This window comes from Phacochoerus africanus, chromosome 13, assembly GCF_016906955.1.
Source record: "Phacochoerus africanus isolate WHEZ1 chromosome 13, ROS_Pafr_v1, whole genome shotgun sequence".
In the NCBI taxonomy this organism is placed as follows: Eukaryota; Metazoa; Chordata; class Mammalia; order Artiodactyla; family Suidae; genus Phacochoerus; species Phacochoerus africanus.
Window position 1 is genome coordinate 58184919 of NC_062556.1, and position 27535 is coordinate 58212453.

The window sequence follows — 27535 nt, forward strand, 5'->3', positions numbered from 1 at the left end:
TTCCCAGGCTAGGGGACGTATAAGAGCTGCAACTGCTGGCCTATGTATGCCACAGTCACAGTAATGCCAGAGCCGAGCTGTGTCTGTGACCTACATCACAGGTCACAGCAACACGGGATCCTTAATCCACTGAGTGAGGCCATGGATTGAACCTGCATCCTCATGGACACTGTATCAGGCTCTTAACCCACTGAGCCACAACAGGAACTCCATATTGTAATTATTTTAATAAAGTTTTATTCTTGTGGCATATTGTACCTTCTATTCTGGGATCCTCTGATCTCCAGGTTGATTTTTAATTTGAATAAAGGACTACCTGTTCTGTATGTTTAGTGGTTTATGAAAAATGGATAGTGTTATATATCTGCTACCACAGTGCCACCCATATTAGTTCCACCAACCCTAAAACAATCCTTTAATGTCCCCTAGTACAATATTCCCATACCCTTGTACCTGCTCTATTGTCTATACCTGTAATTTCACTTTTCTCAAGATGTCATATGAATGGGATTTCATATTATATAGTTTTTTTAGTCTAACTCCTTTCACTTTATCTTTAGGATTTATCCATAACTCCTTAATTTTTCATCATTGACTGTTCAGATTTGTAGCTGAACCACAGCTTATTTAGCCATTAGCCTTCTAGAGGATGTCTTGTTTGTTTCCACTTTATAGCAATTGTGGATTAAGCTGCTATATACATTCATGTTTTGTTTTGTTTTTTGTTGTTTGTCTTTTTGCCATTTCTTGGGCCACTCCCCCGGCATATGGAGGTTCCCAGGCTAGGGGTCTAATTGGAGCTGTTGCCACCAGCCTATGCCAGAGCCACAGCAATGCGGGATCCAAGCCGCATCTGCAACCTACACCACAGCTCACGGCAACACCGGATCATTAACCCACTGAGCAAGGGCAGGAATCTAACCTGCAACCTCATGGTTCCTAGTCGGATTCATTAACCACTGTGCCACGACGGGAACTCCTACATTCATGTTTTATGTGGATTTCGGTTGGGCAAATTATGTGAGAATGTGGTTGATGGGTCTGATATATTTAAAAGGGTTCCTCACAAAATGCTGCATTTTGCATCCCTTTCAGCAGTGAGTTAGAGTTCCTGTTGCTCTGCACCCTTACCAGCATTTGGTATTGCCATCGCTGGAATTATAGCCATTTTAATAAGACTTTTAATTTGCATTTCCTAATGCAAGATGTTGAGCATCTTTTCATATGCTGATTTTCCACCCATATATCTTCTTCCATTCCTGTTTAGTCAAATGGTTTTAAGAAAATGATTGTTGTTTTCTGAGGGTATTGAATTTTCATTTAAATTCTACCATTTTTCTTTTAACTCACTGCAATATTTTAATTGGCAGTCCTCCTATGATAATTTCTAGCCAAGGCTCACAAGAAGACATGACCAAACATGTGTTGCTACTTTAATTGTCCTAAGACAGATGTTTTCTTCACTGAAATAACCGATAGTTGGAAAATGTTTGCCAAAACATGAACATTTTATTTTGACCACTAAACTGTGATTGTAGCTAAATAAAGGATTTGTTGTAAGAAAAACATGTTCAATTTGGAAACAGGAAGCCAACCTCAAAGAATGTTATTTTGCTGTTTATACTGATTGCCTGAAATAAAATTGTATGAAGTTACAGATATATTTTAAAATTTGTTAATGATAGTTTATAATTTGCATTTTGGAATCAAAGGTAAATTTTTTATTTAAGTATATTTGATTTACAATATTGTGCCAATTTCTGCTGTACAGCAAATTGACTTAGTTATACATATATATCTCAGGAAACTAGATACAGTGTCCTGTGCTATACAGTAGGATCTTATTGTTTATTCTAAATGTAATTGTTTACATCTACTAACCCCAAACTCACAATGCAGTCCATCCCACTCCCTCCCTTTTCTCGTTGGCAACCACAAGTCTGTTCTCTGTGTCTGTGAGTCTGTTTCTTTTTTGTAGACAGGTTCATTTGTATTGTACTTTAGATTCCACATATGAGTGATATCATATGGTATATGCCTATCTCTTTCGGACTTAGTATGATAATCTCTAGTTCCATCCATATTGCTGCAAATGGCATTATTTTGTTATTGTTCAGGGCTGAGTAGTATTCCATTGTTTATATATACCACATCATCTTAATCCATTCATTTGTCATTGAACATTTAGGTTGTTTCTATGTCTTGGCTATTGTGAACAGTGCTTCTGTGAACATATGGGTTGCATGTATCCTTTTGATTTATGGTTTTATCTGCATATATGCCCAGGAGTGAGATGGCTGAATCATATAGTAGTTCTGTTTCTAGTTTTCTGAGGAAACTCCACAATGTTTTCAATAGTGGTTGTACCAATTTACATTCCCACCAACAGTGTAAGAGGGTTCCCTCTTTTCCACATGCTCTCCAGCATTTACTTTTCATAAAAATTTTGATGGTGGCCATTCTGACCAGCGTGAGGTGGTACCTCATTGTAGTTTTTACTTGCATTTGTCTAATAGTTAGCGATGTTGTACATCTTTTCATGTGCCTACTGGTCATACATATGTTTTCTCTGGAGAAATGTCTCTTTAGGTCTTCTGCCTGTTTTTATATTGAGCTGTACATATAATTATTAGAAAATGTTACATATAAAATATTAAAATATTTTCATTACCTTTAATACAGAGTGTATAATTTTTCTCCACTGGACTCATTTTCTAAATTATTCGATCTCTGTGAACTGAATGTTACAGTATTATAAATATTATTGCATAATAATTACATATAATCTCCTGGCTATAAGTCACATTTAATCACTTATTACTATGTAATATTCATAACCTTTTAGAGTTTCCTATATATGTGGTATTTTGTAATTTAAATATTTATTACAGTCTAAGATTTAGCTGTTATTTTCTGACCATTCTGTATTTTGTCTCCCTCACATAATTACCACTTAATGTAAAATGTCCTTCTTGTTTCATTGTCTTAATGAATGTTACTTCCAAAAATAATCCTAAATCTAATTTACTCTCCATGAGAAATAATATTTGACTCATCATACCTTCGACTTTTAATATTTGACGCCTAAGATATATTTTAAAACTGGTGTTCAAAATACATGTAGTAGATAAAATCAAATAGCCTAGATAAGTGAGACTATTCAATGTATATAATTACCACAAACTTAACAGTTAAAAAAAACAAAACCCTTTTTATTATCTCTGTTTCTGTAGGTGAGGAGTGTGGTCACAGTACAGCACAGTTGGTTCCCCTGCTCCAGCTTCACAGTATCAAAAGCAAGGCTGAGTTTCTTTCTCTAGGCTCTGGGGAAGAATATATCTCCAAGCTTATTTAGGTTGTTGGCAGAATTTGGTTTCCTATGGTTGTAGGACTAAGGTTCTTGGTTGACCTCTCTTAGATCTGTGTATGTGGTGCACTTAGATCTGCATTGGTATGTGAAACTTCTCTCACTCTTAGAATTATTCTGATGTTCTCTTCTGCCACACCTCTCTTCCCTTCTGCACTGCATTTTTCTGATTCCTATCAGAGAAGTTCTCTTTTTTTAAAGTCTCATGAAATTATATTGGACTCCCCCCCATAAATGGTCTCCTTAATTTAAGATCCTTAAATTTAATATAATCTTCAGAAGTCCCTTTGGTTATGAAACATAACATATTCAAAAGTTCCAGGGGGAGTTCCCGTCGTGGTTCAGTGGAAATGAATCTGACTAGCATCCATGAGGATGGAGGTTTGATCCCTGGCCTTGCTCAGTGGTTAAGGATCCGGTGTTGCCATGAGCTGTGGTATATATTACAGACATGGCTCTAATCTGGCATTGCTGTGGCCTTGGTGTAGGCCAGCAGCTACAGCTGTGATTTGACCCCTTCCCTAGGAACCTCCATAGGCCATGGGTACACCCTTAAAAAAAAAAAAGACAAAAAGTTCCAGGGATTCGGATATAACTATTTTGGGTGACCAATTTACCTATCACACTTGGGCAGTAGACTAAGGTCACTGAAATGTAATAGATGCCAAATGGTAAAGAGTTTTGAATGTTTCCATCTAAAATTGGCCTCTTATCAATTGAAGAAAACCTTGACCTTATTAAGTGCTTAATTATATTCAAATTGGCTTAATAGCAAAAATTAAAAGCATTATGTATTGTTGGCTCTGTGTTTAAGTTACAAATTTATTTTGAAATGGCTTAAAGATGAGTAATAAAATTATAATTGGATATAATCTACAAATATGAAAAAACATATTTTGAAGATATACTTCAGTTCGGTTGTTTTTTAAAATATATAAATTTAATAAAATACAATTTTTTCTTTGAATACCTGTGTACATTATTAGAAAATGAGATGAATACTATCATTGCTATATACAAATTATGCTATATTGCTTTTATTGCTTGTGAAAGATGAAAAATACTATTCACTTTATTTAGCAGTAATTTTTAGTCCTTTTCATGAATGAAAATAAATTTCTAGTTTTTCTAATAGTGCAAATGTTATATATCATAAAAATCAAATGTGAATTAAGGGGAAGAATTCTGGTGCTTTTTATTCAGACAAAACACAAAAGAAAGTTCCTTCTGTAGTCAAGTCATTGAGATAGGCCAATCATTATCATGATAAAATCATGGAAACTCTGCCATCCATGGTTTGAACAATTCGATTGCAATCAAGCTTCAGACCAAAGGCATTGAGAATTAAATGTAAGTGATACTGTCTATAATATGGTATTTCCATTTCTCGTGAAAGACTTCCCCCAAGCTACTTTAAAGAAAGTCATTCAAGAATCAAGGCAAGAATGGCATTGTGATTTCACAATTTATCTGAGAAGCTCATTCTCCAAGTTTATTAGTCCATGCAGTTTTTTTTTTATAATTTAGTTCCCTCTATCATCTTAGCAAGTCAACGGTAGGCCAGTATTCTTTGCTTGGTTTTGTGCAATTTGTCAATCTGAAAATAATCATTTTGGGGAAGAGAGAGAAAAGGGGGTAGCTTTTTTTCTTTAGTGTTTGATGAACCATTTAGGGGTCTACTAGAAGATTTCCCCTCCTACCAAGATGGTTAAATGACATTTCATTCTCAGAATTTGTGTTGGTTTTGTGAGCATTACATTCACTTGAGTTAAGACACCAAATGTAGATTAGAATAGGGTCTAGTTCATTAGACAACTCAAAGGCAATGAGGAAAGTAGCCATCTAAAGGAGAAAAATTGTCGTTTAGAAGGTGTGTTAGTCACAGTGTTTTAGTGCTAGTTTGTGTAACAATTCAGTTATCTCAGTGTTTAACATTAAAAAGGGTTATTTCTTACCCACAGTATCCCTAGTAGTTCAGGAATCCGGCTTTTTGTTTTGTTTTGTGATCCAAACTATTTTTGTTCACATCCCCTTATTTAGCGCACAGCAGGGAAGACTGGAAAACAGTTTTCCTTTGTGTCCAGGAAAAGAATATTGAAATGCTTGGTCACCATCCAACATATTTCTCTCACAGCAAGTCAGAGACATTGGGATAAATGAGATGAATAAGCCCTAAAATAGAATAAACAGGCAGGGGATTAATAGAACATCTAAAATGATACATAGGGGGAAGCGGAGGCACAGAAGGATGTAAAAATCAGTGTAAAATTTACAGAAAAAGCTCCATTCAGGGCATTTTGTGGTGGTGTGTAGACCAAGGGTAGAAAACACTGCTTATTCTGAATTTGTCCCCCTGTGTCTATTATTCCTTGCCACATTCTCTGCCCTACAAGACTGAGCAAAGAAAGATGACTGTGCTTTAGTGCCAAGTCTCTAGCAGGGATACCTCCAGCTATGTCTGCCATGACTGTAGCTTGCCTTGTGTAGGTCTTTATCCATTGTTACAGCTCCCAGGGGCCTTCAGAAACCCTTTCCTCCCTCTTTCCCTCAGTTCTGGAGGTGAAGTAATGGCTTCCTGCTGTTGCTAATATTTGAGTCACATACATGGTTTTGTTTGGCCTCTACCTGTACCTGGATCTATGTAAGTAATCCTTGCATTCAAATTTCTTCATTAACGTCTTGGACCAATCTTGTTTTCCACTACGTTCATATCCAATACTACTAGAAACTGTTGTTTTGTTCCAGTGGGTATGAACTAAATTTTAACATATTCCAAAGATGAAACTTGCTAAGAAGTATGTTGCCCCCTCTACCCCTGTGTTGCCCTCTCTGCCCCTGCTCCAGCCCTTGGATATCCTTATAGTTTCATGCCAATCAAAATCACTTTTCTGTTACTACCTCAAATTGAATTTACGATAGGAAGAGAAGGTCAGCTAACTGTATGATGTACTAGAAAAATGTTGCTTAGAGCTTTCTTTTTTAAGAAGTGTCTAGGTTTCTAATGCAAGCTTAAACCATAATTTTCCTACTTTGTCTATCTTCTGTCTTTCTTTTTCTGTTTCTCTTCTCCCTGCTCGCTCTTTCTCATCTATATTAGTCAGGGTTCCCCCCAGAAACCCATAATCAGTACAGTAGAATATATCTCTGTATACATATCCATACATATATACCTGTGTATATGCATGTATGTAAACACACAGATTTTTAAGGAATTAGTTCGCATAAATATCAAGTTGAAAGTCTGGAATCTATAGAACAGAAAGGCAAGTTGGAAACCCAGGGAATGAGTTCATATTTCAGTCATGAATCCAAAAACACTCTGGAGGCAGAACTTTTTTTTTCTTTTTTTTTTTTTCAGGAAAACTCAGTCATTTTTTCTTTCATGGATTTCAAGTGATTGGGTGAGGCCCATTCACATTCTGAGGATTAATCTGCTTTATTCCAAGTCTGCTGATTCAAATCTTAGTCACATCCAGAAATGATTTTCTAAAAAAAAATACACAAAGTAATTTGACCAAACATCTGGACATCAACAGCTTAGACAAGTTGACACGTAAAATTAGTGATCTATTTATCTCTCTGACTACCTATGTGTATTAGTTTCCTATTACTGATAACACATTGTTGCAAACTTCAGTCATTTCCAAAGGTCAGAAATCTGAAGTGTTTCTCACTGGGCAAAATTCAAGTTGCTGACTGCATTCAGTAGATAAAAAGAGTATGTTCCTTCTGGATCATCTAGGAGAATCAATTTCTTTGCCTTTTGTAGCTTCTAGAGGTCACTTGCATTCTTTGGGTCCTGACCGCATTATTCCTTCTTTAATGCTAGCAACATCGGATAGTCTTTCTCACATCACCATCTCTCTGGCCCAATCATCATGTCTTTTTCTCTAATCCCAGCTCCTCCTTTGCCTTCTTATTCAATCTAAAAGGCTCCTGTGATTATATTCAGCCCACCTGAGTAATCCAGGATCCCCTCCCTATCTAAGGTCAATTTACTAGCAACTTTAGTTCCTTTGGCAATCTCAACACCTTTTTATCACAGAACATATTTATAGGTATGGGTATTAGCATGTATACATTTTGGTGGGCCATTAGTCTGCCTATTGCATTCTCTATCACCTACATGCTCTTTTAACCTCTAGTAACTTTATAATATTGGTATAAAGTTATTAAATATATATTTCGTAGAGGTCTAGGGGTATTTAATGATTGTCTATAGCAATTCAACAGAACTGAGCAAACAGAAAAGATATGCATCATTCATTCTTCAACAAAGAGATAATACTACCAGTAAAAAGGATTTAAAATGTTTTTTTTCCCTATTAAATAAACATGATGTGTGCTTATCTGAGAGGAATAGAACATAAAGGCACAGGACTATGATCACTCTTTTAGAAAATGTCATTATATAAGTTCACTATGAAGCAGAAAGTTAGTATTTTGTAGTACTCATTGAAGGCAAGCAAAGATTTCATGAATAATAATTGTTAAATATTGAGTGCTAAAGGCATTCTCAGTGTAAAATCCTACTCATTAGTTATCATTGGGAGTCTTGAAATATGAAATCTAATGATGTATGAAAATCAGAAAAGTATCACAGTGTGGTTGAAAGTTTGGTTTGAAGTAATCCAGGTCTGGGCTAGAACATAAACTCTATTTTTTTCTGGTTATGTAATTATGTCTTCATCTTCATAGACATTTTGAGAGCCTAAAATAAGATCAAGAACAACAAAAACCTGTACGAAAATTTTTATAGCAGCTTTATGTGTATCAGCCTAAAACTGAAAACAACTCTAATGTCCTAGGTGAATAAAACTCTGATATATTCATACAAGGAAATCATATTAAAGAATGAAAGAAAACAGACTATGGATAATATGGTACATTGTTGATGGACCTCAGGGCATTATACTTAGAGAAAAAAATCTTGAAATATTATATACCTTATGATTCCATTTACACAATATTCTCAAAATAACAAAACTGGAGGAAAACTGATTAATGGCAGCTAGCAGTTAAGGACAAGGGTGGGTTGTAATTACAAAAATAGCATGACAGGGAGATTGTTAGTGGTATTAATAGAAACAATGCTTACACAAATGTATATATATATATATATATATATATATATATATATATATATAGTAAAATTGCCTAAAGATACACACAGACGTACACATAGATGAAAACACATACACACATGAGTGCATAAATTAACAGTACTGCACTGATGTAAGTTTCCAGGTTTTGATAATGTGCTAGTTACATAAGATTCTATTTGGAGGAAAAGTGTGTGGAAGTCTCCTGGGACTCCATGTATGTACTATTTTTGCACCTTCTTGTAAGTCTTTAATCACTTCAAAATTAAAAGAAAAAAAATATCATCAGGAGTGTCAACTGCACATCAGGAGTGTCAACTGCTTGGTACAAGATAGGCTACACAGTGAGTGCATATGTTTGACTAGTAGGAGGTGAAGTTGTCCCATGAAGTTAGGAATATACGTAGGGAGAGACGGGAACAAGAGAATGAAAACTTTTTTGTATGTGACAAATGACTGGCTTGTGATTGCATAGGTTAATGTAATGTATATTTCATGTGGAGGAAAATGTGAGATGCCAATGGAGGATTATACCATAATACTATTCTTCCATATAATTTAGTTTTCTTTCTATTTATGTGCTTAAAAAAACTGATGTTAAAATAGCTTTGATGTTCATACATATATTGTTCAGTGTTCATTTTTATGTTGATTTACTGAGCACTTTCATTATATTCTCCATAAAAATGTTACACAGATCAAGTCTAGTGTTTCTCATCACAGCTTTAGCTACAAATTTTGTTGAAAAATGTAACGAATCAGCTTTAACATAGAAACAAAGTTTCATTGGCAATGTAACCTTTCTTTTCTTCCTATTTTCCCTTTTATTTTATTTTCTGGTTTTCTCCATTTTCCCTGATTTACTTATTACTCTGCAGTATATCAAATATATCTTTTTCAGGAGTTCCCGTCGTGGAGTAGTGGAAACGAATCTGACTAGGAACCATGAGGTTGCAGGTTTGATCCCTGGCTTTGCTCAGTGGGTTGAGGATCTGGTGTTGCCATGAGCTGTGGTGTAGGTCACAGACGAGGCTCGGATCCAGTGTTGCTGTGACTCTGACGTAGGCTGGCAGCTACAGCTCCAATTCAGCCCCTAGTCTGGGAACCTCCGTGTGCTTCAGTTGCAGCCCTAAAGGACAAAAGACAAAATATATATATCTTTTTCAGTATCTTTGAGGATGATAAAAATGTGAACTTTACTGTCTATTCCTACTTTTTAAAAAATTCACTGAAGTATAAAATAACTCATTTAAATTATTTTCTCACACACACATGAATTAGATGATAAATAATACATACTTTTGAGAAAATACTAATAGATTTTCTCTTTTATTTATAATATTTAATTATAGACTTATTTATATTTCTATATTTCTTTGTCATTTTTCAAAAAGGGTGAAATAAATTTTAAATACTTTCATATATATAGGCAAATTTTTTAAATCTTTTGTATTTTGATTTTTAATTTTGTTTTAAATTGTTCAATAATCTGAAATTTTTGGGTTTCTAAATAACCAGAGAATATTATCAATATACTAAACTCCACTATAGATGCAATGGTTTTCATCTATTAACCCCAGATTCCCAGTCCAGTCCACTCCCTCCCACTTCCCCTTGACAACGACAAGTCCAAGAGTTCTTTTCTGTCCATGCGTTTCTTTCTGTGGAAAGGTTCATTTGTGTTGTATATTAGATTCCAAATGTAAGTAATATCATATGGTACTTATCTTTCTCTTCTTGACTTACTTCACTCTTGTCTCTAGTTCCATCCATGTTGCTGCAGATAGCATTATTTTGTTCTTTTCTGTGGCTGAGTAGTATTCCATTGTTTATATATACTACATCTTAATTCCTTCATCTTTCAATGGACAATTAGATTATTTCCATGTCTTGGCTATTGTGAATAGTGCTGCAATGAACATGTGGGTGCGCATATCTTTTTCAAAGGAAGGTTTGTCTGGACATATGCCCAAGAGTGGGGTTGCTAGATCATATGGTAGTTCTAGATTTAGTTTTCTGAGGTACCTCCATACTGTTTTCCATAGTGCTTGTAGCAATTTATGTTCCCACCAACAGTATAGGAAAGTTCCCTTTTCTCCACACCCTCTCCAGCATTTGTTATTTGTGGGCTTACTAATGATAGCCATTCTGAATGGTATAAGGTGGTACCTCATAGTTTTGATTGGCATTTCTCTAATAATCAGTGATGTTGAGTATTTTTTCATGTGCTTGTTGGCCATCTGTATATCTTTGGAGAAATGTCTATTCAGGTCTTTTGCCCATTTTTCCATTGGGTTGTTGGCTTTTTTGCTGTTGAGCTGTATAAGTTGTTTGTATATTTTAGAGATTAAACCCTTGTCTGTTGTATCACTTGCAATTATTTTCTCCCATTCTATAAGTTGTCTTTTTTTTTTTATGACTTCCTTTGCTGTGCAAAAGCTTGCCAGTTTTATTAGGTCCCATTGGTTTATTTTTACTTTTATTTCTGCTGCCTTGGGAGACAGACCTGAGAAAATATTCATAAGGTTGATGTTAGAGAATGTTTTGCCTATGTTCTCTTCCAGGAGTTTGATGGTGTCTTGTCTGATCTTTAAGTCTTTCAGCCATTTTGAGTTTTTATGCATTTTTATGCATGGTGTGAGGGTGTGTTCTAGTTTCAATGATTTGCATGCAGCTGTCCAGGTTTCCCAGCAATACTTGCTGAAAAGTCTATCATTTTCCTATTTTATATTCTTGCCTCCTTTGTCAAAGACTAATTGCCCATAGGTGTCTGGTTTATTTCTGTGTTCTCTATTTTTTTCTATTGGTCTGTATGTCTGTTTTGGTACCACAGTCATATATATATATACACACACACACACACACACACACAAATATATATATATATATATAATTGCCCATAGGTGTCTGGGTTTCCTGGTACCACACTGTCTTGATTACTATATCTTCATAATATTGCCTGAAGTCTGAGAGAATTATGCCTCCTGCTTTGTTTTTGTTCCTCAGAATTACTTTGGTGATTCTTGGTCTTTTATGGTCCCGTATAAATTTTTGGATTGTTTTGTTATAGTTCTGTGAAATGTCATGGGTAAAATTTTTGCCTGATCCCAAAGAAGAACTCTGGGGAGTTGTTACAATCTGGAGTTGCTCTGAACTGGGAAAAAGGAGCAGGGGCTTTAAATCTCTCACCCATCAGTGTTTAGGTAAATGGTACATGCGTATGTGTAATGGGAGGGAAGGGGAAGTTACCATTTCAAGACACTCCTCTTCTCTCTTCATATGGGAGATAATGCACTTCTGTAGTCTTGGGGCATTTTTGCTAAAAAGAGCCATTGCTACCATGTATTTGAAGACAAAGTACACTGAAACCCAGGCACTCAAAAATGGAAAAAAAAGAAAAAAGAAAGAAAAAGGTGAACAGAAGCATCTTCCTGGGGTCCAATCATTATTATTACGTGTTTATGGCAGAAGTGGGACTGCTGACAATTTATAGGACAAACAGAATTGATAACCTTATTGCAGGGAAAGAAGATTCTTCCTTGAAGTTTGACACCTTTGACCTTCATTCTTTTCATCCAACTACTCTTGCAGGGCAGAACTGAAGTTCTATTTACAACGTTTTTGGAGAGTTATTCTTCAGCTTTTGCTTTAACATTTCCAGAAAGAAAGAACTCAGTGTTTCCTGGGTTAGTCACTGTTAGAATGAATCAGTCTCCTTTTGGTTTGTTCAAATTATTGGGCTCTTATTCATTCCCTTGTTCACAGGTCACAAGGGGTTCCAATTACCAACTAGAATGCCTTCTTTTTAGTTTTTTTTCCTACTTCCTTTTTTCTTTTCAAAAGAGAAACTCCTATAGTTGTGCTTCTTATGCTTCCCTGAAGTCAAGCCACAAGCAATTACAATCTTACTAGCTTGCATTTTGTTACAGATCACTTAGTCTTCCAGTTAAATACTTCACATACCACAGTGTACTTATTTTTTAAGTGTCTTTTAGCCCATGCTTTTTAAAGATAAATAAGACTATTCTGTGACCTGAGGGTTATCTTGCCAGTTTTCCCATCACTCCCAGACAAACATTTTTTCATCATATCTAGACTCTTGCTGATTGTGAACCTAATCAAAGTGAGAAAATGAAATAGAGTTTCCTATTCTTTCCAGTGACTTTCTCCTGCTGATGAGAGTTCCCTTTTGTGGTCTTTGTTGTTGCTATATGCTGGGCAGAAGATGGAGAACAGAAAGGGAATTTAGGAGGTGTTGAATTCTTCAAGAAAAGAAATAGCATCTGCATCAATTTAGTTGTTATTAATTCATACATACAATTTCAAATGCTACATAATGATGTGAGTTTTTACATATCCCATAGGTTCTATTTAAAGAATATTTAGGTTTATGTATATTCTTCTATTTTTCATATATATGTATAATGATTTTTATTTTTTCCATTATAGCTGACTTATAGTGTTCTATCAATTTTCTGCTGTACAGCATGTTGACCCAGTTACACATACATGTATACATTCTTCTCACACTATCATGCTCCATCATAAATGACCAGACATAGTTCCCAGTGCTACAGAGTAGGATCTCATTACTAACCCATTCCAAAGGCAATAGTCTGCGTCTATTAACCCCAAGCGCCCCATATACTCTTCTTTTTAATTCTATGTTTCTGAGTTTCTCTTGTGATTATTGTGTATTCACTTTCTAAGAAATATATTTGAGTTTCATCTCCCCTAAATTTATCAGCCTTAGCCCTTAACACAAATCTAATGTATGGATTCTGAACTCTTAATTTTCCATCCAGTGGCTATCAGTTTTGGAAATTCATGGTTATCCTTCTGGAAACAGAAGAACTTGTGACTAAGAAGAAAAGTCTGTTGTAGGGTGCTCCTCAAAGTTTTCCCACAAAATAATGGGTATTAACTGATCATAGCTTATTTATGAAAATGACCCATTTCCTGTTTTCTAAAATAGATATAATTCTGAGATGACAGACCAGGGTTATATTCCCTATCATGTATCATACATAGTGTCTGTCATATATTAAATGGTCAGTAGTTATGCAATAAATGAAGAAATTAATGTTTTTCAAGATAGTGATAAGAATTTTCTTAGTATATAAGATGTTAAGTTAGTTTTCTTAGTATATAAGATGTAAAGTTAGGTTATTTATTTGAGCTTTTTCTTGTTTCCTGAGGTAGACTTGTATTGCTATAAACTTCCTTCTTAGAACTTTTGCTGCATCCCATAGATTTTGGAGTGTTGTATCTTTGTTGTCATTTGCTTCTAGGTATTTTTTAATTTTCTCTTTGATTTCTTCAGTGATCCATTGGTTGTTTAGTAGCATGTTGTTTAGTCTCCATGTGTTTGTGTTTTTTGCAGTTTTTTTCTTGTTGTTGATTTCCAGTCACATAGCATTGTGGTAATAAAAGATGTTTGATATGATTGCAATTTTCTTAAAGTTACCAAGGCTTGTTTTGTGGCCCAGAATGTGATCAATCTTAGAGAATGTTCCATGCGCACTTGAGAAGAATGTGTATTCTGCTAATTTGGGATGGAATATCCTATAAATATCTATTAAGTCCATCTAGTCTAATGCTTTTTTCAGGGCCTGTATCTCCTTATCGCTGTTCTGTCTGGATGATCTGTCCATTGCTGTAAGTGGGATGTTAAAGTCCCCCACTATTGTAGTGTTATAGTCAATTTCTCCTTTTAAGGTTGGCAACAGTTGCCCTATATATTGTGGTGATCCTATGTTGGGTGCATATATATTTAAAATTGGTCTATCTTCTTCTTAGATTGATCCTTTGATCATTGTGTAATAATATCCTTCCTTGTCTCTTAAAATATTCTTTATTTTAAGGTCTATTTTGTCTGATATGAGTACTCCTACTTCAGCTTTGATTCCCATTTGCGTGGAATATTTTCTTCCATCGTCTCACTTTCAATTTGTATGTGTCCCTTGAAGTGTTATTTGTTTTGTTTCTTTTCCCTAGGTGCTTTCAATATTTTTTCTTTATCTTTAATTTTGGTCACATAGATTAACATGTATCTTGGGGTGTTCTTCCTTGGTTTTTGTTTGTTTGTTTGTTTGTTTATGTGGTACTTGTTGTGCTTCCTGGATTTGAGTGAGTGGTTTCTTTCCCATGTTAGGGAAGTTTTTGGCTATTATCTCTTTGAATATTTTTTTCTGTCTCCTTCTCTTCTCCTTCTAGCTCCCCTATAATACAGATGTTGGTGTGTTTAACGTTGTCCCAGAGTTCTCTGAGACTCTCTGCATTTCTTTTCAATCTTTTTTTCCTCTTTCCTGTTCCATATCAGTGATTTCCACTAGTCTGTCCTCCACCTCACTTATTCGTTCTTCTGCCTCCTGTATTCTGCTGTTTGTTGCTTCTAATGAATTTTTTACTTCAGTTATTGTATTTTGCATCTCTGCTTGCTTAAGTTTTTTTTTGTTCTTTTTTTGTCTTTTTGCCATTTCTTGGGCCACTCCTGCGGCATATGGAGGTTCCCAGGCTAGGGGTCCAGTCAGAGCTGTAGCTGCTAGCCTACGCCAGAGCCACAGCAATGTGGGATCCGAGCCACTTCTGTGACCTACACCACAGCTCATGGCAACGCCAGATTGTTAACCCACTGAGCAAGGGCAGGGATCAAACCCACAACCTCATGGTTCCTAGTCGGATTTGTTAACCACTGCGCCACAATGGGAACTCCTCTGCTTGCTTAAGTTTTAAATCTTGGATTTCTTTGCACAGTATTATCAATCTTTACCTCCAGTTTATTCCCAATGTCTTGCATCATCTTCAGCATCATCAGTCTAAGGTCTTTTTCCTGGAGGCTGATAATAGACAATAGACAATAGAGTTGAAGCCTCTCTTCTGATTTCTGCTCCCCTTGTGGTTGAAATTGGTACAGGGGCTTGCTGTAAGCTTCCTAATGGGAAGGACTAGCACCTGCCCACTGGTGGGAGGGATTATTCCTGTCTCTCTGGGGGGGTGGGGCTTTGTCTCTGCATGAGATTAGAGGTGGCTGTGTGCCTTGGGCTGTCTTTAGGCAACCTGTTTACTGATGGGTGGTTCTGTGATCCCACCTGGATTCTTGTTTGACCTGGGGCTTCTCAGTGCTGATAGGTGGGGCTAGATTTTCTAAAAATGGCCACCTCTAGAGAAACACACAGTGAAGAATATTCCCGAGAGCTTTGCTTCCAGTGTCCTTCACCTACAACGAGCCACAGTCACCCCCTGTTTTCTCAGATCTTCCGAGAACTGTGGTCCTGTCCAACCCAGATTCCTGTGGAGCCTCTGCTTTGCTCTGGGACCCAGTGCACATGAAAGCCTGTGTGTGCTTTTCAAGAGTGGGGTTTCTGTTTCCCTCAGTCCCATGGAGCTCCTACACACATGTCCCACTGGCCTTCAGTGCTAGATGCTCTGGGTGCTCTTTCTCCCATTGCCAGATCCCCAGGTATGGGGACTTGACATGGGGCCCAGAACTCTCACTCCTGTAGGTGAGTCTCTGTGATAGTTACTTTCAAGTCTGTCCACTTCCCAACCAGCAGGTATGGGGTTGTTTATATTGTATAATCTCCCCTCCTATCTCTTGATGCAGCCTTCTCTTTGTCTTCTAGAGTACGATATCTTTTTGAAAGTTTCCAGCCCATTTGGTTGATGGTTGTTCAGCATTTGGTTGTAATTTTGTTGTTTTTATGAGAGAAGTTGAGCTCCAGTCCTTCTATTCCACCATCTTCAAGCCTATAGTAAGTCTAAATTCTTTTTATTCCCCACATAAACTAAATGCATGTATTTTGTTAGTTACTGATTCATTTCTATTATTATCAAATATTTTGGCCATACTGTATTTCTATTAAACAGGGAAACTATGGGATATTTATAATTGCTGGGAGTTTAAAATTTAATGGTATTACATTTAAAATTGAAATATTTAACAGTTTTCAGTATCTGATATTTTTTACATGTTTTTATGTTTATGGACTAATAAATGGGAGCATAGAATGCTTTGTCCTGTGCACTTTTCATTTTAAAGTATTTCTTGGAGTTCTCATTGTGTCTCAGTGGGTTAAGGACCTGATGCTATCTCCATGAGGATGTGAATTCAATTCCAGGCCTTTCTCTCTCTCTCTCTCTCTCTCTCTCTCTCTCTCTCTCTCTCTCTCTCTCTCTCTCTCTCTCTCTCTCTCTCTCTCACACACACACACACACACACACACACACACACACACATATATATATACATGTGTATATATATATTTACTTTAGTGTTAAGTTTAAGCCTTTTAAGTGGTAAAGTACATTTGTTTTTTTTAGACATTTCAAATGTTGGCTATTTCAATAAATAGCACGTAGTCTGGAATGAATAGAAACCTGAAGGGAAGAAGTTTCAGAGTTAGTTATCAAAAGAAAGAAGCACACTGAATATGCAAAGACTTGCTTTGGGAATGACTGTGGGAAAATGTTACATGACTCATCCCTGTAACTACACTTGCAGAGTATAAGGCTTTGTGCATAATGAAGTGAACCTAAAATTTGTCATGATTTTCATTTGCTTCCTAATTCAACAAATATTAACTCTGAGCTTGTCATATGCAAGATCCTTTTGCTGGCATGTTGGAGAATCTCTAGTAATAGAACAAGAAAGTAAGGCATGTGGGACCCAGTATCTTTTGAGAAACATGGTGTTGTTTTATATATATTTTAGCTTCCACATCATGCATTATCTCATAAAGAAACCTAGTAACTATCCAACACTTTAGTGAAAGATTTCAAAAGCAAAGTATGAGGATTACCAACAATAATAGCAACAGAGGTGTTTACAGGAATATTCTTGGCTATTTAGTGAAATCTAGTTTGAATAATTATGGGATTGAAAATGTTTGACAGAGCTGATGTGCCAGATATAGTTCTAAAAATAGAAGAGTGTACTAGAAACATGAGACCCTTAAATTCAGTGATGGTAACAGGTGCTGCTTTAATGAAATACATTAGCATGTTAAAATAAACAAACCTAAACATAGTCAGATGGATAATGAGCAACATCTTTATTTACTGAATTCCACAGCAAAGACTGAGACATCAGAGAAATGTACCTTTAAAATGAGATGTGTAATTTCAGAAATGCTATCTTAGCTTTTCCAGATTTCAGAATGTAGTTGCTCTATTTTTTTCTCTGCACAGTTAAAACATAAACAGATAGTAAAATTGTTTCTATACTTGATTAAAATAGAATTTCAAAGTTACTGAGTAACTATGCAAAGACCCAGAGAGCTCAGAACCATAAGCATGGCAATGTTCTGCAGTGGAGTTTCAACAAATAACCAGATGAAACCCCTTCCCCAAGTTCAATGTCATGTCTTCTAACCAGTTTTCACATGAGAAATGGTAGAAACATTTCCCTAGGAAGACTTTTTTTTTTTTTTTCCCAGCGTATCGAATACATCAATGTTTGGAGAACCCCAAGTAGTATCTACCACGGGTGTGAGAGAGTTATCTTTTTTCTTTGAGAGTTTTAGGAGAAGAGTTGAATATTCAGGGAGATTGTGATTATCTGATAATAGTGTGGAATGAAAGCACTTCAAATTAGTACATTTTCAAAGATGAGACTGATAGCTCCAGTGAATTCACACAGACTATGTGTGTGGAGCTCGCATAGCCTGGACAAAGTACTGTGGACTAGAAACTTTGGTAATGAATGGGGAAAAAAATGGAAAAGATAGTTGCTTGGGTTAAACAAAAGGAAATTGAATTTTGCAATGACGTAAGGGAATATGCTGACCTTAATGTTTTCAAAAGTCTTGAATGTGTTGTTTATGGACAACTTAAAATAATTGATGTATACTCTTATAGTTCATTCCTTAATATCTTTTTGGGGCCAAATAAAACCCTACTGGATTTTTCTGTGATGTGAAGGTTAAAGAAAGCATTTACTTTATCTCTTCCAGGATAAATTGTTGTAAAAATAAAAAGACACAGGCAAGTATAACAAAACTGAAGGAGCAGACATGAAATAGATAAGTCATAATCTCAGCTAGGTGATTTATAATTTTTCATTTGAAGAAAGACTTCAAACTTTAGCAACAATAAAAAGAAGGGGGTGAAATCCACTAAAAGAAATGTTTTCTAGTTCACTTTGAAAAAATGTTGTTTCTTAGCTTTTCTAAAACATTGCAGATTTCTGGATATCAGCCTAGATAAGTAGGAATCAAGAAAAGGTGTGTTGGAGTTCCCATTGTGGCTCAGTGGTTAACAATTCCAGCTAAGATCCATGAGGACGCAGGATCGATCCCTGGCCTTACTCAGTGGGTTAAGAACCCAGTGTTACCGTTAGCTGTGGTGTAGGTTGCAGACATGGCTCGGATCCCATGTTGCTGTGGCTCTGGCATGGTCTGGCAGCTACAGCTTCGATTAGACCTCTAGCCTGGGAACCTCTATGTGCCACAGGTGTGGCCCTAGAAATGGCAAAAAGACAAAAAAAAAAAAAGACAAACAAGGTATGTTAGAGGACTAGTTTTTGAAATGAATCTAAGAACTGAAAACTATCAGAATTTCTTGTTTATTATTCCGAACTGTTCTCCATCACTTAGCCTCTTTTTGCACATTGCATTAACTTACCTCTTCCCTGTTGGCTCTTTCTATTAAGCAGATTTAGATGCTGAAATAGCTAGGTAAAAATAGCTATCTTTAGCAACTGTGTTGTTATTCCCCTTGTCTTACTGTAAAGGAAAATAAAATAGTACAGTAAGAGTAAGTTTTAGAAACTCCCTTATGCTTCTTTACTGACTTGTATGTATCTTTGCTTCAAACATAACTGAAGAAAAAGAATCAGTTAATGGATTGGCTTTTCTGTTTCAGTAAAAAAATAAGACATTGGGGTTCTGATGAAGATTTCTTGAATCTGATGATTGCTTTGGATGATATGGACATCTTAATATTTTTTTCCAATTTGTAAACATGAGATGTTTTTGAGTGAACTTTAATTTTATTCATTGATCTTTTCTAGTTTTCAGTGTGTGAATCTTTCACCTTTTTTATTAAATTTATTTATTCCTAATTAGTTTTTATTCTTTTTGATGTTATTGTAAATGGAATTTTAATCATCTCTTCAGATAATTTGTTGTTGGTGAATAGAAATGAACTGATTTTTGTATATTGATTTTTTTTATCCTGCAACTTTACTGAATTTGTTTTATTTTGAAATTTTGTGTTTGTTTGGAGTTTTTAGGGATTTCTACACATAGGATCATGTCATTTGCAATGAGAAATAATGCTACTTCTTCCTCTTCAATATACCTAATTTATTTTTTGTAGTTTACCTTGCTTCCTTTTTTTACCTAATTGCTCTAGCAAGGACTTCCAGTACTATGATGAATAGAAGTGGCAAGCATGGGCATAGTTACCATATTCCTGGTCTTAGAGAAAAAGCTTTTCATTTTTCACAGTTCAGTGTAATGTTAGTTGTGGCCTTTATAATGTTAAGATCAGTTCCCTTTATACCTAGTTTGTTGAATGTTTTATCATGAAAGAGTACCTTGTTTTTTCAAATTCTTTTTTACATATTGAGATGATTCAGTAATTTTTATCCTTAGTTCTGTTAATGGAATGTATCACATTTCTTAAATTTGGATATGTTGAACCATTCTTGCATCTCAGGGATAAATCATCACTTTTAATTTACTGTTAAATTTGGTTTGCTAGTGTTTTCTTTTATGAGGAATTTTGCATTATTTAGTCTGTTATAAATAAAGTGGTTAAGGTGTATATTTTAAATTGAATCTAATAAAACTGCATTTTAACTGCTTTGATTATGCACTCACTATGCCTGTCTTTGTCAAAAACACACATCATAAATAATAACTATATTATCTAGTTACAGTTGTGTGCTTGCTATTCCTTAAAACTCTATTGGCCTGGATAGTACAAATATAATGGGCAGGATTTATAACTCTTAAGTGAAAACAACCACCACAAGAAGATAGGAAGATACATAAAATGATTAAAAGATACACAGTATAGTTCACCTCAGATTTATATGACTCAGACTCTGGTTTTGTAAAGAATGTTTTCCTTTTGTTTCATTTTAAATAGTTACATTATTCTATCAAGTGGTGCTTTTTTTGGTGGTTGACATATATGTAAATGTGAAGTGGCTTCATTCAGTTATTTCTTCAGTTAATATTTTCAAGTTCTCTACCTGTCAAATTTAAACTTCCCTGAAATGTAACCCATACTATGCCTGTACAAAGTAGAGTAGTAGTTTTTCAAATTTTATGAGACAATTTATGTATAATGCTATCAAGACAACATTCTCCATAGGAAATAGTGTGCCTGTGTTCATTATTTAAAATAGTATCATTATTTGAATATTTTAAGTAATGTGTAATTTTAAAATATGTCAAGAAGCATATGTGACTACAAGTCATCATATTTTTCCCCATTAAAGTCTGACCTGAAATTTTTTTTATTAATGAATTTATTACATTTATACAATGATCATCACAACCCAATTTTATAGCATATTTTAGAATAACTCAGTAATATAATTATGAAGTGGAGGAGTTCCTGTTGTGGCTTAGTGGAATAAGAACCTAACAAGTATCCATGAGGATGCAGATGTGATCTCTGGCCTCGCTCAATGGGTTAAAGATCTGGTATTGCTGTGAGCTGTGGTGTAGGTCACAGACGAAGATCAGATCTGGTGTTGCTGTGTCAGAGGCCTAGGCCAGCAGATGTAGCTCTGATTTGACTCCTAGCCTGGGAACTTTCATATCCCATGGCAACTCTTCTAACTAATACATAATCTAGTGCACCAAGGAGATAATACTGTCTAAAAGGAGTAAACAAACATCAAATACCATAGTATGGTTGAATATTTTATTGCATTAACTAGGTGTAATTCAGAAAAATGATTGCATTTCCTGAAGGAAATGAAACAAAGAAACAGTGAGACACAGTATTTAAATTGGTGATTCTAAAATTTTTTTAGGTGAGAAGTATTATAGATCTTATTAAACATGCATATGCCTGGATATTAGAATTCCTAAGGTCTTCGGTAGGGCTTGTCCTTCTGAATTTTTATAAATATACTGTAACCAAAAGGTATAAAAAGTAATACAGTTACAAGAAATGTATGTATCATCCCCAATGTTATAAAACTTTATGACATTTCCCTTCTTGTGGCATTTCCCGTCTTCTCTCTTCTCTGGGGTAACCATACTCCCCAATCCATGATGGTAAGGATAGGAGAAATGTATTAAAAGCCTTCCAGAGTAAATTATACTAGACCGAAAGGAAAAAGAACAAAGTTACATCTTTACCGCGTCTCCTGGCTAACTCTGCAGACAGAGAACCATTTGCCCATAAGCAGAGAAGTTACAAACCTATATACAGTGTTCTTCTGTATGTTCAGTTTGATCTCTCCATTCTCTCTGATCCAGGCAATGCTTGTTCTTTTGGATTAACAGTGTAAATAACTGTCAGAAGGTTAACACCTCAAGAATGAGTCATTTGCATTTTTTATGTTAATCAGTTGAACCTGCTGTATTTTAAGGTCGAAGTAATGTTCCTATTTTGATGTTTGGGTGCTCACTAAAGACAAATTCTAGCTTAGATGATATGGAAGGGAACTTCTGTTTAGCCACAGGACAGTAATAAATGCTATGCCCTCAGAGAAAGGGAAAAAGAAATAGTGAGAAAGACTGTGGAGAAACACTGTGGTAATGTTCAGCATGCTGACTTTTTTACATGAAAATTATTGTTTTTGTCTGTATGAATGGAGCAGGATAGTCTACACAAGTGATTGCAAAGATGCTCAGCATCTGGGTGAGTGCCCTTAGTAACAGCTTAGAATTCCTAATCTGATGCTTTGAAAGCTTTGACCTTCTGTGTTTATTTTATGACATGAAAAATATTTGTTTTTACCCTCCAGAAAATGAAGAATGATGTAATATACTTTGTACATTTTTATTTTGTAACATATTCGCTAAATGTTACTGTTAATAGGAATTTGCTCCAAAATACGTTGCTGAAAAGCTTGACACCCTGCTTACACAGGCTTGAGTAATCCTGTGATACTCTGGGGTAGTGCTGCTAGTAGTAATTTATTCTTGATCAGGTCTTTCAAAGCCATTGCATTTGAGGTTAGGATTTAAACTGGAAAAAGTTCAATTTTTTATCAGTGATGTGTTTGAAACTACATTTATGTAACTTTGTTCATATTCTCCCATAGTTACAAAGGCTAGCTGTAAAAGTCTTTTTGAAAATGACCTATTTTTTAAATGGCATAATGGCAGTGGATGATTGGCCATAAATGCCTCTGAATTCACTTTTTTTGGGGTTCTTATAGTAGAGCTTTGCATACCAGCAGAAAACACCATGTGCATGGCACATAATAGAAAGGATAAATCATATGCAATACATGCAGACATCCATGAATGTAGTGATTAATAGAATATTGATTTACCTCCACAAATGTTGAATTTTTAGCACAAAAGAATCTGTCCATAAAACTGATTTATTACTACATGAAAGGATTATTGATAAGTAAAAACAGATAAGACACTTGTCCCACCCACAGTACAAATGAGGAACAAAGAAGACTCTCAAACATCATATATTCCCAAGAATATTAAACAAAAAACTTGGCTATATTTAGCCATTGCGTATAATCTAGATTTTCAGACAGTGGCAACATTTATTAATTTGTTTGATCTTTGTCTCTGAGAACTAGAATGTAAGAAAATATGCAAAAATTCATAGGAGGCACTCCCCACTGTGGGTTGCAGCCTGACATAGCATGCAGCTCCCCAGTCTCCCTGGCTGCCTCCCCCCAGGCATGTATGTACAGCGTCTCGCCTCCTTACAGCAGCAGCACTGCCCGGCACCCTCAACTTCATGCTCTGTGCCAGCGCTGATGGCAAAACCATTCTGAAAGGCCTCCAGTCCATTTTGCAGGAGCAGGGGATGACAGAGTCAGTGCACACCTGGCAGGACCATGGCTATTTAGTGACCTACATAAACAAAAAAATGGCAGCTTTGTCAAATATAAGAATTTAATGCACAGATTGGTGATGCTGGACCTTCAGAGTTATGATGATGATGCACAAGGCAAAGAGGTTGATAGTCTTTTGAACAAAGTAGAAGAAAGAATTGAGTCAGGACAGTACTGAGCAGATGAAGCCATTACCACTCATAGTTTGAGGAAGGGTCATCCACAGCTACTGGACCACAGCCGACGGCTGCCTGGTGGAATATGACATAGATGAGTTTGTATATGATGAACACTCACCTTACAACAGCATTAAAATTTTACATGTGAAACAGTTTGGAAACATTCTTTTCCTCAGTAGGGATGTTAATTTGGCGGAACGTAATGTTAATCTTCTTTGTTGCATGGGCAGTGGCAAAGAAGATTACACTGGCAAAGATGTACTGATTCTGTGAGAAAGTTGGGGGCATAGTATGTGAAAGTCAAACTGAAACTAAAGATGGTCACTAGGGTAGAGATTGACCAAAGGGTGACTGATGGATGTAAGAAATACATGCAAGAAACGTGTCATGACCTCTTAGACAATCTTAAAGGAGGCTGCTCTAGAACATGGCTAGGTTCTAATAGAAGACTGATTCCAGTACTGAAGAGGTACGCCAGAGAAGGGAGAGAGTTTGATTACGTGATTAGTGATTCGACGGCCATTCCCATCTCATCTCAGGAAGAATATTCCATATGGGAGAGTTCCTCAGTCTGATTCTTGACCTCTCAATGAAAGTACTGAAGCAGGATGGGAAAATTTTACACAGGGGAGCTGTGTCAATTTGAGGAAAGCCCTGCCACTCTACGAAGAACAACTGGGGTGCCTGTATTGTCCTGTGGAATTTTCAAAGGAGATCTTCTGTGTCCCTTCATACTTGGAATTGTGGGTATTTTACGGTGTTTGGAAGAAAGCTAAGCCTTGAAAATCAGTTTCCCCTGATCAAGTGTGCTGCAAATAGCCTTCCTGACCTTCATGCTGTACATGACATCAAAAGGACTCAGGCAATTGATTGTGAATTCCTTCAATTTCCTTTTCTAAATTATTTTTTAATTTAAAAATCAAATGGAAAATGTATATTTTGATGAGCTGGGGTGCTACATTTTTGAAAGTCAGCTGAAGGATTATTAGCACAGTGTAGACTGCTAAATACACTGAACCCCTAGAATGTGATTTTTTTTTTTCTGTGTGGACTCTTTTTTTATCTTGTTTTGGTGGACTTTGAATTTGGTTTTTGGAGGAATGAACATAATTGTTTTTTTTCTGGAGCGGTGTTCTTCAGGGAGTTCTTTTCCCCCAAAATTGACAGTTATTAAAATTTGGTGCTTATAAGAAAAGACCTAACAAAATTAAATAGCATTACTTAGATTAAAATTATAAATGACAAAAAAAAAATCATAGGGAAAATGTGGCAGGTGATGATACTTTATAAGTCAGTAGCTGTGTCTAATTCTAGGAAAGTAACACAAAAATTTTTGAAAAATGTCTGTGGTTTTGTTTCTTTTCAATCTCTGAAATAGGATTAAAGTAGGTATTAAGAAGACAAACTGGATTTCCTGATTTCTCCAACATGATTTTAAACTTATTTTAAAAACTGATTTTACTATATAGAAATAAATATCCATATGTAGAGGAGTCATAGTGTTGACACATAAGCATAAGATATGAAGGTACTGTGATCTGCTGTCCTATAAATTTTGGACAGGTAGCTTCCGTGTTTTATATATGGTAATTAAGGCATTGATTTATTAACAAATAATGTGCCCTCTAAAATGTTTTAGGTAGATTTTGTGATTTTTTTAAACCACTTAATATGTGAAAGTTAAAAAAATAATAAAAGAAACAGCTGGGGCAGATGTAGGAACTTGATATCTTTTCAAGAAAAAAAAAAAAAAGGATCAGGCTCATGAATTAAACAAAGGAGGGAAGGTATTTGTTCCAAGAGAAAATGATAACCTCAATGTTAAAGGTTATGCCACACAAATGTAACAGTGTTGCATAGGGGCTCTCATGAAACAGCATCAAATAAGGGTAAGAAAGTTGCACATTGCAAATTCACCGCAAAAGGTGTGTCACTTAATGCCTACATGTTTTGGTTTCTCAGCTGTAAGTAAGCTGAGGCAAAGAGAGCCTTTGAAGTGCGAAAGTTACATGAATTCTCTGAATAAGATATAAGTAGATATAGCATGCTTTTGAATTTTTATAACTTTTCTATTATTTGATTTTCTCTTAAATCATAACTAAGATTATTATACCAAGTGTCATAGTTAATTTTTCGTGTCTTAACTGTTATTTGATTTGCCGAGGTATATCTATAGGTAAATTGCTCCTTGGAGATTTTGGGGGCAGAAATGAGTATTTCCTCATATTTGCAGTTGTCATATGTGACTTTTACATCCTGTATTATATAGTAGCAGTCTTGTTTAATAAGTCTGACACCAACACCAGTACTAGCTTAGGAATCCTCTGGTGTCAGGAACTCGTTCTTTTTCATTTGCTCCTGGCACAGTGCCTCTGATGTATTAACATTTTGCCATTAAAAGTACATTTCTTCATACCCATTTCCCATTTTCTATGAATAAAAAAGTTGAATTTCAAGCTTCTGGGTTTACTCTGCAAAAGAAATTCCACTGAAATTGTGAGGACTGTTACTAATAGTTTCTTTTCCATTTGACAATGTCTTCTGAGTGTGTTTTCCCTACACAAATCATTTTCCCAGTTTTTATTCTTTACATATATATGTGAATATTTAAAAAGACTATTGTGATTTTCAAGTTAATCTATGAGGTATAATTTCCATGAAAGTTCAAAAGTAACTTTAGGAAATTTCTTATTTTGATACATGAGTCATGAGTAGTCATTATTGTAGAATTTTTAAAAAAAGAAAGAAATCCAGCATAATATGGTATGTTTTCAAAAACTGATTAGACCTTAAGTCACCTAAAAAAATTATTCATTTAAATTGATTTTTTGATATATTTATAAGGGCACACTTAGATTAAATAATTTAGTTATTTAATCTTATTTTATAATATAGAGTTCCTCAATGTCTTTTCTACCTGAAATATAGAATCAAATATAGAGAGGACAGAATTGAGACTGTATTAGTTGAATTTTGATTAACCAGTACATTTTTTTTTTGTCTTTTTGCCTTTTCTAGGGCCGCTTCCATGACATATGGAGATTCCCAGGTTAGGGGTCTAATTGGAGCCATGGCCACTGGCCTACGCCAGAGCCACAGTAACATGGGATCCGAGTTGCGTCTGCAACCTACACCACAGCTCAGGGCAGTGCTGGATCCTTAACCCACTGAGCAAGGACAGGGATGGAACCCACACCTCATGGTTCCTAGTCGGATTTGTTAACCACTGAGCCACAACGGGAACTCCTAACCAGTACATTTTGACAAATTCTTTTTTTCTTTTTTTTGCTTTTTAGGGCTGCACTTGTGGCAGATGGAGGTTCCCAGGCCAGGAGGTGAATATGAGCTGTAGCCACTGGCCCACATCACAGGCACAACAATGCCAGATCCGAGCCATGTCTGTTATCTACACCACAGCTCATGGCAATGCTGGATACTTAACCCACTGAACAAGGCCAGGGATTGAATCTGTGTCTTCATGGATGCTAGTCAGATTCGTTTTCACTAAGCCATGATGGGAACTCCTCTATTTTTATTACAGTATCTCCATGTGAACACCAGTGTCTCAGCAAGTCAATCAAATATTTTGTCAGAGAGACTTATATTTTGTTGTTGATAAAAATAACTATAGCAATATACTAGGCCTCAAAATCTAAAAGCTTTGGTTGAGACAGCTAGAATCCAGAAAAATGATCAAATTTTGTTGTATGAGAAAATATAGTCATTCCAAATGATTATTTATAATCCATCTTTACAACAAAATTTCTTGTCTGCCAACCAGATTATTTTCTTATAAAAAAGTGCTAATGATTTAAGATCATATTTATTGTCTTTGTTTTAGCCTTCATTATGATTGATGAGCACAATTTATTTGATTCATCAGTTCAGA

General features: G+C 35.6%; 1 pseudogene; it reads left to right on the plus strand.

The window, feature by feature from the left end:
- LOC125113256 (spermine synthase-like) overlaps window positions 1-24429 on the plus strand; it is a 62921-nt pseudogene extending 38492 nt beyond the window's left edge.
- Window positions 24430-27535: the final 3106 nt, after the last annotated feature.